The sequence below is a fragment of the Phodopus roborovskii genome, unplaced genomic scaffold (assembly GCF_943737965.1).
Source record: "Phodopus roborovskii unplaced genomic scaffold, PHOROB, whole genome shotgun sequence".
NCBI lineage: Eukaryota > Metazoa > Chordata > Mammalia > Rodentia > Cricetidae > Phodopus > Phodopus roborovskii.
The window spans coordinates 8,624,774-8,639,732 of NW_026125278.1; positions in this window are offsets into that span (position 1 = coordinate 8,624,774).

Consider the following 14,959-nt stretch of genomic DNA (forward strand, 5'->3'; position numbering starts at 1 on the left):
AAGAAAACCATATCTTTTTCTGGAATTATTTTTTTAATTGCAAATACTGTTAAGTCTCTGAAGCCAGTCAATTCAAGCCATATATGCAGACCGGCTTTAAATGAATTCTGCAGAGTGCCATGTTGCTAACACTGTTAAAAAGCTCTGGTTTCTCTAACATCTTTGCTGTTTCTTTCTGACATACCAATTACTTAATACTGTTACATCTAAAGCCAGGGTTCGTTAGTCTGCCTGAAGGAGCACAGAGGTTCCAAGCTGGCATAGCTTCTATTTTATTAATTTTTTTTCTTGCCTGCAACCTGATTTCTTCTGAGTCTGACCTAATTCCTTTGATGCCTGGGGCTCGGAGGCCAGGGCTAATCTGGAGGAAAGGTGAGACAGCTGACAGAAAGCTGAAGGAAGAAGAGAGCAACACGTGGGAGCCGTGCTCTTCAAAGCTCAAGTGAGCACCGTCAAAGCAACGCACATGCTCTACCCTGGTTTGTACAGAACTCAATGCACCATTTCTCCTCTGTCTTGATTCTTTACATCTTTTAGTAAGCTAGTCAACACTTTACAACTACGGCAACGTGTTGCGGGGTATGGGTGCGTAATAAATAGCAAACTGCTAATTATTAGCATGAAAAATATCTAAAAGAAGCCATCAGTGCTGTGGAAGCCTTCACATGGAAAAAAAGGTTTGCAGGGACCTTGACAGTGTCCACGTGGTGCTGCTGTGCTCTTAGCTCTGCTCTTAAGCTGGGGAACGTGCTGTGATTCAGACTTTCCTAGATCTGTCCGTTTATTTATTGTGCCCCTGGGTCTGTTCCCAGGTTCCTTTTCCCTTCGGGAAGCAGAATCTTACTGCTCAAATATGCCTCAGACATCTTGTAGTCATTAAACCAGCAAAGGCAGGGCCAAAGGGGCACATTTTCCTAGTGTCTTTGCTCATCTTGATTTTGAATTGAATCTTGAAAGCAGGAAAGTGATGGACATTTACCCTTCCTTGTTTACAACTGGAGAAGTCATGGCTGTATGTGGGTCTATAGAAAAGGGGTGGTGGTGGCATCTGCTTGTGATCTGATGGATGAAATCCACCATTACACCTGTTGTCATCAGAAGAGGGGCAGTATGGAAAGCCAGGAAACGATCAAGGGCAGTAAAGGTTCTCAACACAATAGCCTGCCTAGCTTTGGGGAGATTTTCACTCAACAGATGTTCATAGTCACATGGTGTTCAGTTCCCAACTTGGTATTTGTTTGGAATCCAAGTTTATGCTTCCTAGCCACGTGAAAAGGGTAGACAGGAGCCACTGAGTTTGGGGGTGCACTCTGGTCTACCCTCCATGTCTAATCGATGTAGCTTCCTGTTTCAGCATATTGTTGCATATTCTAAAACCTTATCTTAGGCAGTTGATTAGGTCGATTAATTTATGGGCTATTTAGAATGCTACTTGTTACACATGCTGCTCTTTGCGTGTGTGTGTGTGTGTGTTCCAGGAACGGTTAAGTTTTGGTTATTTATATTTCCCATTCATGTTTGCTTCCATTTTAATAATGTATGCACCAGTGTTATAGGCACATGGCAAGGAAAATGTTTCCTGCAAGGGAGGTTGGAAAGAAACAGGGAGAGGCTGAGAGAGGAAGAGGAGAGAGAAAGGAGAGAAGAGAAGTGGAGAGTCTTAGAACCAGACAACACAATGTAACAAACAAACACCTATAATTAGTTATAGGTTAGTAGACATATGCAGTGTTGTGTATTATTGCTCTGTTTTAGCATGAGCCCACAGAATCAACGTTTTCCACAGTGATAGAAGATGTTGGCAGTTTGACCTGAACATTGTTTCTGGAAGAACTGGAAAGGCCATCTTAAAACTGCATATTCTGTATGTGATCTCTTAGTTGATACAAAGAAATAGAATTCATAACAGTGTGTGCCACTTTATGTCTTTAGCCCCTCCGACATACACTAATGAGTGCTGCCTTCAATGTAGAGCCCAGACCATGCCTTAGAGTTTTCCTTTGGAAGGGATAACTGAAACAGTCCCACATTTAGTAGTTTATACTGCTTAGTTTTGAGATCCATTATAGCTCCTAGTTGGGCAGGAAAAAGATTAATTTGCGTCTGTAAACATGCACACCCTTGGGGGCAGTTGTATTTTATGCACAGGTGAACCAGGATCTCTTAGCAGCAAACCTATGCAGTTGACATTTTTATGCCTCTCAGTTTTTCTTTTAATATTTTATTTTAAGCAGAGATCTAAACACAAGAGCAGCCAATTCCCAGTATTAAGCTATTTGTTGAATTTGTCTTCTTGTTTATGTTATAATTTGTGTGGTTCATAAACAAATATTAGGTACAAACTTAATGTGCATATACGTACATTTATTTTCCTAAGACACCAACATTTTTATTACTAAGTGCAGTAAAGGGATAATTTATTTCTATCTTATTAATACAGCCACCCATTCATAAAGGACTCCAATTATACTAAAATAGGACTACATATTTTTTTTAAATGAGCATGGTCTTCATACAGAACATCTAGAAGAGATTGTTCCTATTCTTTCTCTGTGTGTGTGTGTGTGTGTTTTGTTTGTTTGTTTGTTTTTTGTTTTTTTCAAAATCATGAGACTCATTCCATAGAACGACTCTACATAAGCTTTGCTCTGCAAAATTCCCCTGCATACAATTTTATTTTTACAGAATTCTGATGAGCTGCGTGTGGTGCTGTGGAATTCTTCAAGCGAGATAGACCTAATGCTTATGATAATGATCACAGCAATTACAAACACAATAGCTGCCCATTGCCTCTGATGAGTTTCGAATCCCCTTAGAAAGGAAGGCTGGGTCCCTTTCTTCTCGAGCGGTTCTCATGGCACACACAGCCTCATTGCTGATAACTAATAGGCAAAAATGCAAGGAGGTGGTGCTATGGGGCCACTGGGAAATGAGAGCAAAATTCTCTCACTTCCACTTGCTCTGCTAACCCCTTTCTCAGACGATCTAGGCAGTTTTACCTTCCTACAGCATTCTCCTTCCACCCTCTCAAGGATAGCAAAGCCAGCTCCTCCCCTCCCTCCTCTCCTCTCTCCCGCTGTTTCATTACATTTTCTTATGTGCATACCATCAAGTCCTCTTGGACACATAATAAGATTTGTGCCAGACTATGTTTCTTGGCTTTAATGGTTAGTTAGCTTTCCAGAATACACATGCAGCTTTATACATGTTTTTATTACTGACATCATGAGAACGCATCGCCTCTATGTTTACAATCGGGTGTTCACCCTTAAATAAAAGCCAGGAGACCCGGTTGTTTAAGGGGATCTTTGGAAAGCAGAATAAAAACAGCTGTTATCTGCTCAAACCATTTCATTTGCTTTCATGATCTGCATGGTAATGATGTGTGGCAGTGGGCAGTCTCCTGTGCTCATTATCCGCCATACATCACAGCCTCTTTCAGGTCAGAATTGGGGCTCTGCCCCATAGTTCCAACATGATCATTTCTCTCTCACTTCTGACAGGTGCTGGTGTTTGGGGGTGGGCGACCTGGGAACATAGAACACCTATGCTTGCTCCCCATTGACCCCCGGATTTGGGAGGCTGGATTTCATTGTTAGGTTGGGTTTGAAAGCAAACCCAGGTCTTTTCTGAAATCTCTCTCAGCAGGAACACGTTGTTCGTATACCCTTGTCAAATAAATGAACAATAGGGTGGTCCTTATTAATCAAAGCCTGGCTAAACCAAGTGCAGGTGGGAGGGAACAATGGACTTCTCTCCATAAAGATTTCTGGAAAGAAGGGAAAATGTCCATCACTCCCCTTCAAGACACAGTGGGCCAGAAAGGATCTCAAACCAAATTAAACACAAATGAAAGAAAGCAACATGAATAATAAACAGAAAATCTTAAACCCCATTATTGTCAGAATCCGAACCAGAGACAGGGCTGATGACATTTGCTGCCAGTCAATATTCCACTACCCCAAACGGTTTCTGAGTTCAGTGGCATCTGCTGGAGACCTACCTTCAAGCCTAAATTAGCCTGAATATCCCAAGTCCTCTTCTCATATAACAGATGTTGCTGATTTGTGAGGAGAGTCTTGCTTTGCCCCAAGTCAGTGACTTTGAAATGTCTGTAGCATCTACTATTGAGAGTAGAGCTCATCCCTGATAGGAACTCTGTATTTGTTTGTTATCTTTAATAAACACACACACACACACACACACACACACACACACACAGAGAGAGAGAGAGAGAGAGAGAGAGAGAGAGAGAACCCACACTCTAGACCTACAGCTGCCTTGTCTGATTTTAGCTGTAGTTCCAAATCCTGTTGGGTTTTAGAACCAGGGATTGAGATTCATCTGGGAGCAGTGACTTTCTGGAAGAGTATCTACTACCTCAGATGTTTTAGTAAAATCAACCCCACTTCTCCCTCAAGATTCGTGGTATCATGTTCCCTTGTAGTTCAGGCATGACCAGAAGATGCCGAGATGCCACTCATTTCTGGTAAGTCTCAAAACAATGTTAAACTCAAATCATATTTGGAAGGGCAGGGATTCTTTTGTGAGACACTCAAGGCACAGGGTATATGATTTCCACTGATAAAACACCCCAGTGGTATGGAGACTACTGGAGCCCAGCTCTTCCTCCTGCCTAAAGCGTTCAGAAGGAACATTCTTCCTCTTTGTTCTTGGTGAAGAACCATTGATGGGATAGACTAATGAGTGGGTAGTTAAAGATTTTAAAAGGCTCTTCCCAAACTTTTGCAAGATAATTAGTGTCCAGATGGGAAATTCTTCTACTAATAGATTAAATATGTGTGAAACCTCAGATTAATTATAAATATCTTTTCAGGGAGACTACAATATTATAGCTTTTCATGAGGAGATAAAGTTTTATTGGATTTTGAGAGAAAATGAAATAAAATCATTATATATAAGAAGAACTCACACACATAAGTAGAATCTAGATTCCACAGCGACTTTCTGGGAAAGGAAAAGAGATTATCCAATTGATTTTTAAAACACTTGTTGGAAAAATTGCAAGGTTTCTTATGGAAATAAGTTCTGCTATTTTGGAAATGTGATATTTTGCTTTAAACAGATGAAACAGTGTATTACAGCTCACATTGTAAGCCTCTCTTTTGAGAACCCTGGTCCACTCCAGGATATGTTCAAATGTCCTTTTCTTAAGTCCCCCTCTCTCTTAATGCCCTTACTGAAGACATATTTAAACTGTCCTAAACTCCAGCTTTGCTTCGTGAAAAAGTACTCCAAGTAACTCCCTTAATATGTGGAAAAACAACCAATTCTAAATCAACACAGAATCTTTGGCAAATGCTGAAGACTTCATTATTCCAATTTCCTGGTGGTGTTGAGTAAGTGATAATATCTTACTGAAATTCACTTCCAATGAGAAACTGTAGTACATCATGTTCCCCCTTACAGAGTGGGCATTCCTGGGAAAATACTTGCATATGCCCAAGACTTGTTTTGGAGCCATGTTAAAATTCAATGCTGTTAGTTCACCTCATAGTGAGTTTTCATGCATGAAGGTCTGTGTAGAGAAGACAGTTTGGGGTTACCTCAAATGATGGAAACTCAGTGGTCCCAGGGTATTCTCTCGGAATGCAAACAAAGACTTTTAGAATCTTTGTGCATGGCACATTCACATTCAGTGGAGACACTACCCAATGCTGTAAGCATTATAAAGTCATCCTGATATGTCTATTATTCAAATTTAAACTAAAAACAAAAACAAAATAAATTATCAAATGAGTAACCACCACGTTTCCCTGTATTAAAAGGAGTGCATGAGACAAAGATGGGGATGGTGAGAGGGGAGGGGAGATAACTCAGGGCAACAAGGGAGAGAAGAGCTTGTTTTGATGGGAAAGTATGAGATGATGAGAAAGGGAGAGAGGGACTATTATGTGTAGAGAAAAGCATCTGGTGGGGTGGGGGAATCTACAATGAGCAGGTTCTCGGTTTGACTTGAGTCTATCCCTTCCAGTTGTGTGCTCTTGGCCAGGAAACTTAAGCATCTCTGTACTTCATCTCCCCATGTATAAAATATAGCTTTAAAATGTTACAAGAAAGTTGGGAGTGATGGTGCTCACCTGTAATCCCAGGATGCATGGTGTAAAGATTAAAAAAACAAAGACTTGAAAGTTATCCTCTGCTAGCTAATGAGCTTGAGGCCAGGTGGACTACATGGGATCCCACGTCAAAGACAGAACAACAACAAACTCGTAAACATATTTGCACAAAAGTTCTTGGAAGATTGTCTGGGACATACAATATTGCAAAAGTCTCTGTAACCAAATATAAGACTTTTTGAAGGTAGAAAACAATTTCATGTTAAATCAAAGGAGATTGAAGTCACAAAGTTGATACATGTTGTCTAGGATTCAGGAGCTTGTCAACAGTAGGATGAGGCTACCCTTGTACTTTGGACATCTGATTACAGGATCACTGCTTCATTGTGCTCTAGAACATTCTCACAGGGCATAAGGTCTGGATCCATGATCACTTAAGCCAGCTAGTAAAAAGGTTCAGTGGCTAAATGCACTTGCATCCCAGCCTGTCAAGCTGAGTTCTGTCCTCAGTGACCAACATGGTAGGATGGTATGAGAGGATCAAGGAATCAACTCCCACAAGTTGTCCTCTGGCCTCCTTATGCTTATTTGAACACACACACACACACACACACACACACACACACACACACACACACACACAGAGTAAGCTAACATGACCTGATAAATATCAAAGATGTTGGTTTTACTCTCTCTTCCACTGTCATTGATGGAGAAAGAGGTAGGGAAAGACAAAATACAGAAACATGTAAATCACAAAAATGTAAGTGCATATACTTGGCCCTCAGCGGCAGTTCTGATTTTAAGCTAATTTTAATTTTCCATAAGTAGCTAGTTATTCACTTCCCAATAATAACATCAGGTTTGATATGGGAACTCAGAGGTATCATCATTAAATGAAAAAAAAAAGTTATGCAAATTCCAATAAAATTTTAATTATTTCTATTCTGAGCTTCATCACTCGATACAAGGTCAACTCATCAAGGATACCTCCCTAGATCCCTCTGAGTGGATCAGAACTGTTATCAATCTTTATTCTCCACACTGACTCACCCTTCACCTGTTGCAGCTTCTAGTACGTGTCTTAAAATAATGCTTCAAAAGGTGAAGACTGTATCTAGAAGCATCACGAATAGAAGACATATGTACTTATTCCCCGCTTTAGCTCTGGCAACTCAGATGGTACTAAGCATGGCATGGGATACCTGCTAGATTAATATTTGCCAGACATTAGTGTGCATACCAAAAGGAGAGGGACAACTTCCTCAAACTGTCCTCTGTTCTCCACAGGTGCACAGCCTGTGTTTTTAAAAAGGTAAAGTAGTATTGCCATCAACAACTTAATAGGTAGGGCTCTTGGAAAGCCCCAGTGAGTGTTGGGCCTAAAGGGCAACTGGCAGCGGCGGCAGCCACTTTAATAGAGGCAGTGAACATATATGGATTGTCCAAATCTGCCAAAACAAAAATGCTGTGTGGACAATGCTGTGCTACGTAACTCCAGATCAGGGTTCAAGAGGGATTCTTCTGTTCTTTTTACTAATGTATTTCCTCAGTCTGTTTTACAGTTTGAGTAGAATACCTTTCTGTAATTTCATTAGAACGAACTGGCCATGGTTTGAACCTATAAGTCAGAACAACGGTTACCAGAAGGGTGGGTGGCAGCAGTAGTGTCAGCTTGCCTGGTGGACAAGTCTGTGTCACGGAAGGGCCACCACTCTGACCCCTGCCAGTCATCAAGGAAGCACTCTCTTCACTGAACTCGGCAGAGAAGCTTCTGTACCCAGCAGGTGAAGTAACCTATGAGGGAGGCTCGAAGGCAGAATGCCACAGTCCCTCCTGACCTCAATTTCCCAAAGACGTTGTGTTGTCTGTTTGTGTGTAGGACACATGCACTGGGAAAAGTGTAGAGCTGAGAAAAACTGCGAAGTTCTCCACAGATGCCTACCCTAGCTTAGGAGGATAGTTGTCTTGATGTTTAGTCAAGGGACCAGATGAGATTAACTGGTATTTGTGAAGGAAGAAAGGGAGCCTGATTTGGCTGTTTGGAAAGAATGTGTGCCACTTACTAAATCTGCCCTTGCCAACACAGACTGGTTTGAGATCACATAATCCTTTGCTGAAGACCCTACTACATTATTTCTTCTCAATGGCTGAACAGGTGATTATATTTGCTGGTCACGGTGTTTCTAAGGTTCTAAACATAATACACATTTGTGTTTCTTCTGTTTTAAGTATAAAAGTTCAAAATACAGTACAATTATTTGAGTTGTAGTTCCCTAAATAGACAATCACTTCTTATCTAATGAGTTCAAACAAGTAGTTAAAGATGGGATTCTATAATTACTTCATGGGTAGCCAGGTATGTTTTGAAGTTGGTAAACAAAAATTTCAGTGAAGTACAACCACATTTAGAAGGCACAGAACAATGGTACCCATACAGGAGATATCCATAGCATGTATTAATTGGTTAACTGTGATATATATGTATATTATATATATAATATACATAATATATATATATACATATATATATATATGATGTAGGAAGTAAGGATATTCTCGCTTGTTGCTTCACATGGTTTTTTTCATCCTCTCAGGCTGAAGGAGATAACTGATGTATGGCACAAGATTCATGGGGCTGGCTCAAATATAGATTAATATAATTTTATTCTGGGAGAAATCACTTACATGCCATGCAGATGACTGCCCCAAGTTCCTGCTCCGAGGATCCACATTGGCTGCCCTCCCCTGTGACCTGATCAATCTGGAGCAAGAGAGAGAGAGAGAGCTGGGGTCCAGGACCCCAGACCTGGCCTCCCACAGGTCACCTCTGCACCTGTGCCCAAATGGGCGTGGTCAGTGCAACAGGTGCTAGTGGGGTGGAAATCTCACTACACCTGTCCATAAAATTAAAAGTCCACAACACCCAAATAATTAAAAACTGAAAGTATTGCTATGAAGGTGGCAGAGACAGGAGGATTACCCAGGGCCACTGGGTCATTAGGGCAATATAGGATTTTACCTCTCTGAGGAAGAGAAAGAGAGAGAAAAACATTTGAAGAGAGAGGAAGAAGGGAGACAGGGATAGGGTGGGGTGGGTCACATTTGTCATCACAGATCTCATGGGATCTTCTTGAGTCAGGTCATCCTGGGCTACAGAGTGAAAACCTACTGAAAAAGTAACACCAATAATGAATCAGGAAAGGAAGCTTCTGTAATTCTTTTTTCTTTTCTTTTTTTTTTTTCTTTTTTGAAATTAGAGTTAAGATGCCAGGAGCCTGTGAGCCAAACCACCTGAGCTTAACCCTTTGAATATGTGATGGAAGAAAAGAACTGACTCCTGAATCGTTCCTCACTGCCATATGCATCTCTCTCTCTTTCTCTCTTTCTCTTTCTCTGTCTCTCTTTCTCTCTCTCTCTCTCTTTCTCTCTCTCTCTCTCTCTCTCTCTCTCTCTCTCTCTCTCTCTCACACACACACACACACACACACACACACACCTCAACAATAAAATTTCAAAGTTAAGACTGACAGAAGTGTCCTTCTAGAAGCTATAGGATAGGAAACGCTAGGCCTTTGAGACACCTTGGAAGTCATTCCCCCTCCCACTCTACAAGTGTCCTCCTATGCTTCTTGAGCTTTCTATATCCTTACTAGGATGCTCTGGAGAATGGAGTTTGAAGTTTCTGCACAACCAAGCTTTTTCCAAAACAACACAGTTAACTGGGACTGTTTAAATATTGCTTTCTGAGAATTTCTGGTCTCCCTAAAATTAAGATTACCAATGGAACCTTCATGATGAAATTTGTGTGTAGTAGAAATTAGGGATCCAGTTACATTTTCTTTCTTCCGCTTTAGCCTTTGTAGTGTTAGATAGTATTGCAGAGGGAAGGGCAGATGGCTGGGATCTGTAAGTGTCTGGAAACATCAATGATGGTGAGATTTACACTGCTGAGTGCAGATATTGTCAGGAAATCAACAACAAAAAGTTTGTGAAAACAAGAGAGGAGAAAGCAATTTTACTCAGTAGTCATTCCTTTGGATGGGGCACAATATTACAGCTGTCCTTTTCCAGAGAAACACTACTCATTCATAAGATGGAGCAGAAGGTGACAGCTGGTTTGGCCAAAGCTTTTGTAGCTTGATGGCATAGGCACAGTCTACACCAGATAATTAACTTCAAGAAACATACATTTCTTTTTCTTTCTTCCTTTTTAAAACCCTGTTTAATTTTATATTAAAAAAAAAAGAGAGGCAGAACTAATCCCGGGAAATGGTTGGCACAGCCTTTCCCTGGGTTCCAAGTTCATAGAAAACTCACCTCTCCTGATGCTCCCAGGCATGGTCTCTAATACTGCACTCCCAGCAGAGAGGCTGCTCCTTGTCTGCCATTGCTAATTCATCCTAGTTTGTCAGTTGGGTACTGGTTAATCCAAGTGCGGTGTTGGGAATGTGGGGTTAGACTAATAGGACTCTTAATTCAGGTAAGTTTTTCTTTTCTTCCTGCCCCACCCCCCAGCTTTGGGGACTTTAACAGCCCACTCAGCTTCTTTGTTAATATTAATTTTATTTTCCTGCAGCATAGTTCAGAAGAAACAGGTTAAAACAGATGAGGTTTCATGTTCATAAAGGCTCCAAGGAAGTGAAAGTTACTTAGGAAGTCAGGCGCAAAGCTGAAAGATCACAACTATGTTCAAGACCATCCTCTGAAAGCAGACTTTGGTTTTATTGCTTTTATCTAGACAGGAGGGGACTCCTTCAGGCCAGAAAAAAAAAGTTGCTTGAGAGGGGAAGTTGAGGGGCGGGAAGAGAAAGAGACAAGTGGTCAGTACTCTTATGATGGTTTAGGGTTACCAATTGTGCTCATATTGAGACTTGGACCCAGGTGAGCAGTATAATGCAATCTATCAAATGTAAAACATGGGATTATGTAGGCCTGGATTCACATCTTGATTATTTTTAGTTTTAATTTTATGAGTTGTGTGTGTATATGCCCCTGTGGATATAGGTGCCCCAGGAGGCCAGAAGAAGGTGTTGCACCCCCTGGAGCTACAGGTTGATGTGAGCCACCTAGCATGGGCGTTGGGAACTCCGGTCTTCCGTAAAAACAGAACGAGCTCTTAGGCACTTAATTATCCTTCCAGCCTCCAGTCTGATTCTCTAGTTGAAGGTTTAGCGATTTTGTCATTTGTATTTTTCTTAGGCTTCATGATTCTCATTCATAAACTGGGTGTGGGGGTAATGATTACTATAGAGACAAAGTAAGATGATCTACATAGAATATATAATCTTGTAAGTCATGTATTTATTACAGTGTAATAATGTAAGGATAGCAGTGAATGCTTTTGTGTTTTCTATACACTTCAAGGTTTCCATGAATATAATAAAATACTTGTTTTTAGATATCCTCTGAGCTACTTACAGTTTGTGAACTTGACACAAACTATAGACATCAGGAAAGAGGGAACCTCAATTGAGGAAGCTGCTTCTTTCCGATTGGACTGTGGACTTGTCTATGTGCACTTTCTTAATTAGTGGTTGATGTGGAAGGACCCAACCCACTCTGGGTGGTGCCATCCCCTGGCAGGTGGTCCTGGGCCAAATAGGAAAAGAGGATGAACCATCCGGGGGGAGGAAAGCCAATAAGCAGCTCCCTTCCATGGTCTCTGCTTCAGTTCCTGCCCTGACTTTTCTAGGTGAAAGGTTAAGGCCCAAGAGTTGTAAGGTGAGATAAACTCTTTCCTCCACAAATTGTGTTTGGTAAGTATTTTATTACAGCAATAGCAAACCAAACTAGGATATCCTGCATGCTTGCCTTTTTTTTTTTTTTTTTAAAGAAAAGGTAGGTGTATACTTTCTCACCAGAGAAAACAGTGCCTAGTGCGACATAGATTTGGAGTGTGAAAAAATGTTAGTAGGGAAACCATTGGATGTGTGCAGGGACCACAGATGACCCCCTGCAAGTATGCAGCTCAGCTGTGCACCAAGGGTATATGGACATGCATAAAGGAGCAGAGGACTCCTGAGAGGTCTGAGCATGAAGATACTCTTCTGTTGTGGATGGAAAATTCAGGAGGCACAGACAGAAGTCATGGCAAGGCACAGTAGAGATGATACTCATTTGCTGAACTTCCAGATAGTTTTCATTCTGTGAGATAATTCTAGGGGGTGTGACTACATACATGGAAGGAGGCAGCAGCTCTGGCTTCTCATGGTCTGTGTGAACACCAGAACAGACTATCACGGGGCAGATCTTTCAGGGTAACACTCACCTCCCTCTTTCCTTCTATTAAGTTATTATTACTTTTTATATTCATTCATTTATTCAAAAAAGGGTCTCAAGTACTCCAGGCTGGACTTGAATTCACTGTATACTAGAGAAAGACCTTGAATTCTTGATCTTCTTGCTTCCACATCCTGAATGTTCGGATTTCAGGCATACATCATTACATTGAAATATATATATATATATATATATATATATATATATATATATATATATCTGTGATGCTGAGGTTTGAATCTGGGGCCTTGCACTTGCTAGGCAAGCATTCTACCAATGTTTGTGCTTCAAACCCAACCTTTTATTCCTTCCTTGTTCTCCTTTTGGTTTTAACTTTCACTCTCCAGCTACAAGAGCTATATACACATGGCCACATCTGATTCCTATGTTAACGGCCCTGAGCACTCTGTAAGTTCTCAGAAAGTGATCTTAATGCTTCAGTGAATCAATGTTGGTGAGTTCCAGACAAGGGCATTCATTTATCTCCTTTGTTATCAAACCTGATTGCCTTTTGTGCTTCAAAATGACATATACTAAGCTGGAGCTGAAAATAAATTTCTAACTCGGTAGCTACCTGGTGATTTTTAGCATGAGGGTCTCCTTTAAACGTCCAAACTCTTCATGAGTGTTTGTACTTGAATTACCTTGTGATTGCAAAAGTATAGAACCCAGCAGGTAGTAAGACAGCTCCCACATGTATTTAAAACAGCTCTTATAAATGGTGTTGTGGCTGAATCCATATAACAGCAAGACAATTGAAGACTGGTTATGAAAACAACTGTCCACCTATAGTGAATTGGTTAAAGAAATTTTGCTACATTTGTGTGTGTGTGTGTGTGTGTGTGTGTGTGTGTGTATACAATGTTATGACTTTTTAGGACTAAAAATCATGGTAAAGGTTCACTGATGCAGAGAAATGTTCAAGGCTGCATAAGAGAACAAGTCAAATTACAGGATGGATTATAAGTAGATTTTCTAATGTATATGAAAACCACACTAATCTGTTTGGGTTGACATAGAAAAGCTTTGGAAGAATATAGTAAATTGGAATGACTCTACTAGGTGTGATACCTTTTTGATCTACCTTGTTAAATATTATAATATTTGAACTATCTTATAATAAGGCATATTTATATTTCAAGGATTAAAATTGCACATCCATATATAAATGACATCTCCCATGACCACCATTTTCTGTTAGTGGGAAAAATTTGACAAATGGTCTTAGTTGAGATTTCTGCTGGTTCCCAAAATTTCATTGGTTACTGAATTGGAACTCAAATTGACAGTCTTCCTAACTAATTGACCAACTAGCCAATTTTCAGATGTTTTCTAGCTGCATCAGTTTACCTTTCTGCTCATGAGTATTACCGGAAGGTCCAAGTTAGAATGGAGAATCCAGAACTATAGTGGTGCATTTCACAGTGTAGGCTCAGGGCTCTCCTTCTTCCTGTTTAGGGAAAGCCTACAGTATAAATAACGGGGAAGTAGGTTGATGCCCATGGAGTCTTTTGTAGGAAAGGCAGTGTGAATCCACCACTTCACCTATGTCACTAGGCCACCCAATTAGGAGGCTTAGTGGTGACCCACCAAGCTACACACTTGAAGTTAGAGCTCAGATTAGCCACTATATGATTGTAGGTATGCCATTTCTTTCTAGGGATGGTGACTCAACAGGAAAAGAAGTTCAAGATTGTGTCCTGCTCACATCTCTGATGACACTGAGCCAATGTCTAACAGAGTGCCTTCCAGGGCAGGGACCATCAACAGATGATCTTAGTATCTGAGATGACTTTCCAAGATCCTTCAGCAGATAAGTGAGACAGAACCGAATTCTGATGCTGCACTCCTGATCCAAGCCTCGTTCAATTCTACCTTAAATTTTTCTTTACCTAACTCTTGGTGCATGCATTTGATTTGATGTTAATTTCTTTCTAAGATATTTGTAGTTTTAATTTCCTTTCAATCTGATAAACACAGCAAGCTATATTTTAACATCTCATTATTTATTATTCTTCTATTTATCTCTATGAGTTCATGCTCATCAAGTATATTTACTCAAAAATAACTTAAAATCATTTTGAATGTTTTCCATTTTGGGTATGTTTCCTTGACTAAAATTGTCTTTGTTTTAGAAGAAAGTATTTTATTGTTCCCAAGGTCTTTCATTGCAGTAAGGCCACACTATTGAATGTTTTTGTAGTTCAATAAGGTTATTTATTCAGATGATCCCTCTTGCTAAAAACAGTTAAAGTTCTATATTAAAAAAAAAAAGGGTCTGAGATGACAAGAGTGCAGGACATTTAGGACAGCAAAAGAAAAATGGGAATCTAGAGAACAGAAGCGTTTGCCCTTAGGATATTTAGTCAGTGTGGGATTACATGGTCTTTTCAGAGCATCAGGTGTGAAACTTGCAGCAGGACATGTATTCTACATGGAGCCAGCAGGAAACTTGTGAAGTATCCTAGCCTGTGCTTCAAGGGGAGCAATGAATGTTGTACTGTGCTTGGACTGAGAGGAGAAAAAGGCACAGACTTAAGAAAGAAAGAAAGAAAGAAAGAAAGAAAGAAAGAAAGAAAGAAAGAAAGGAAGGAAGG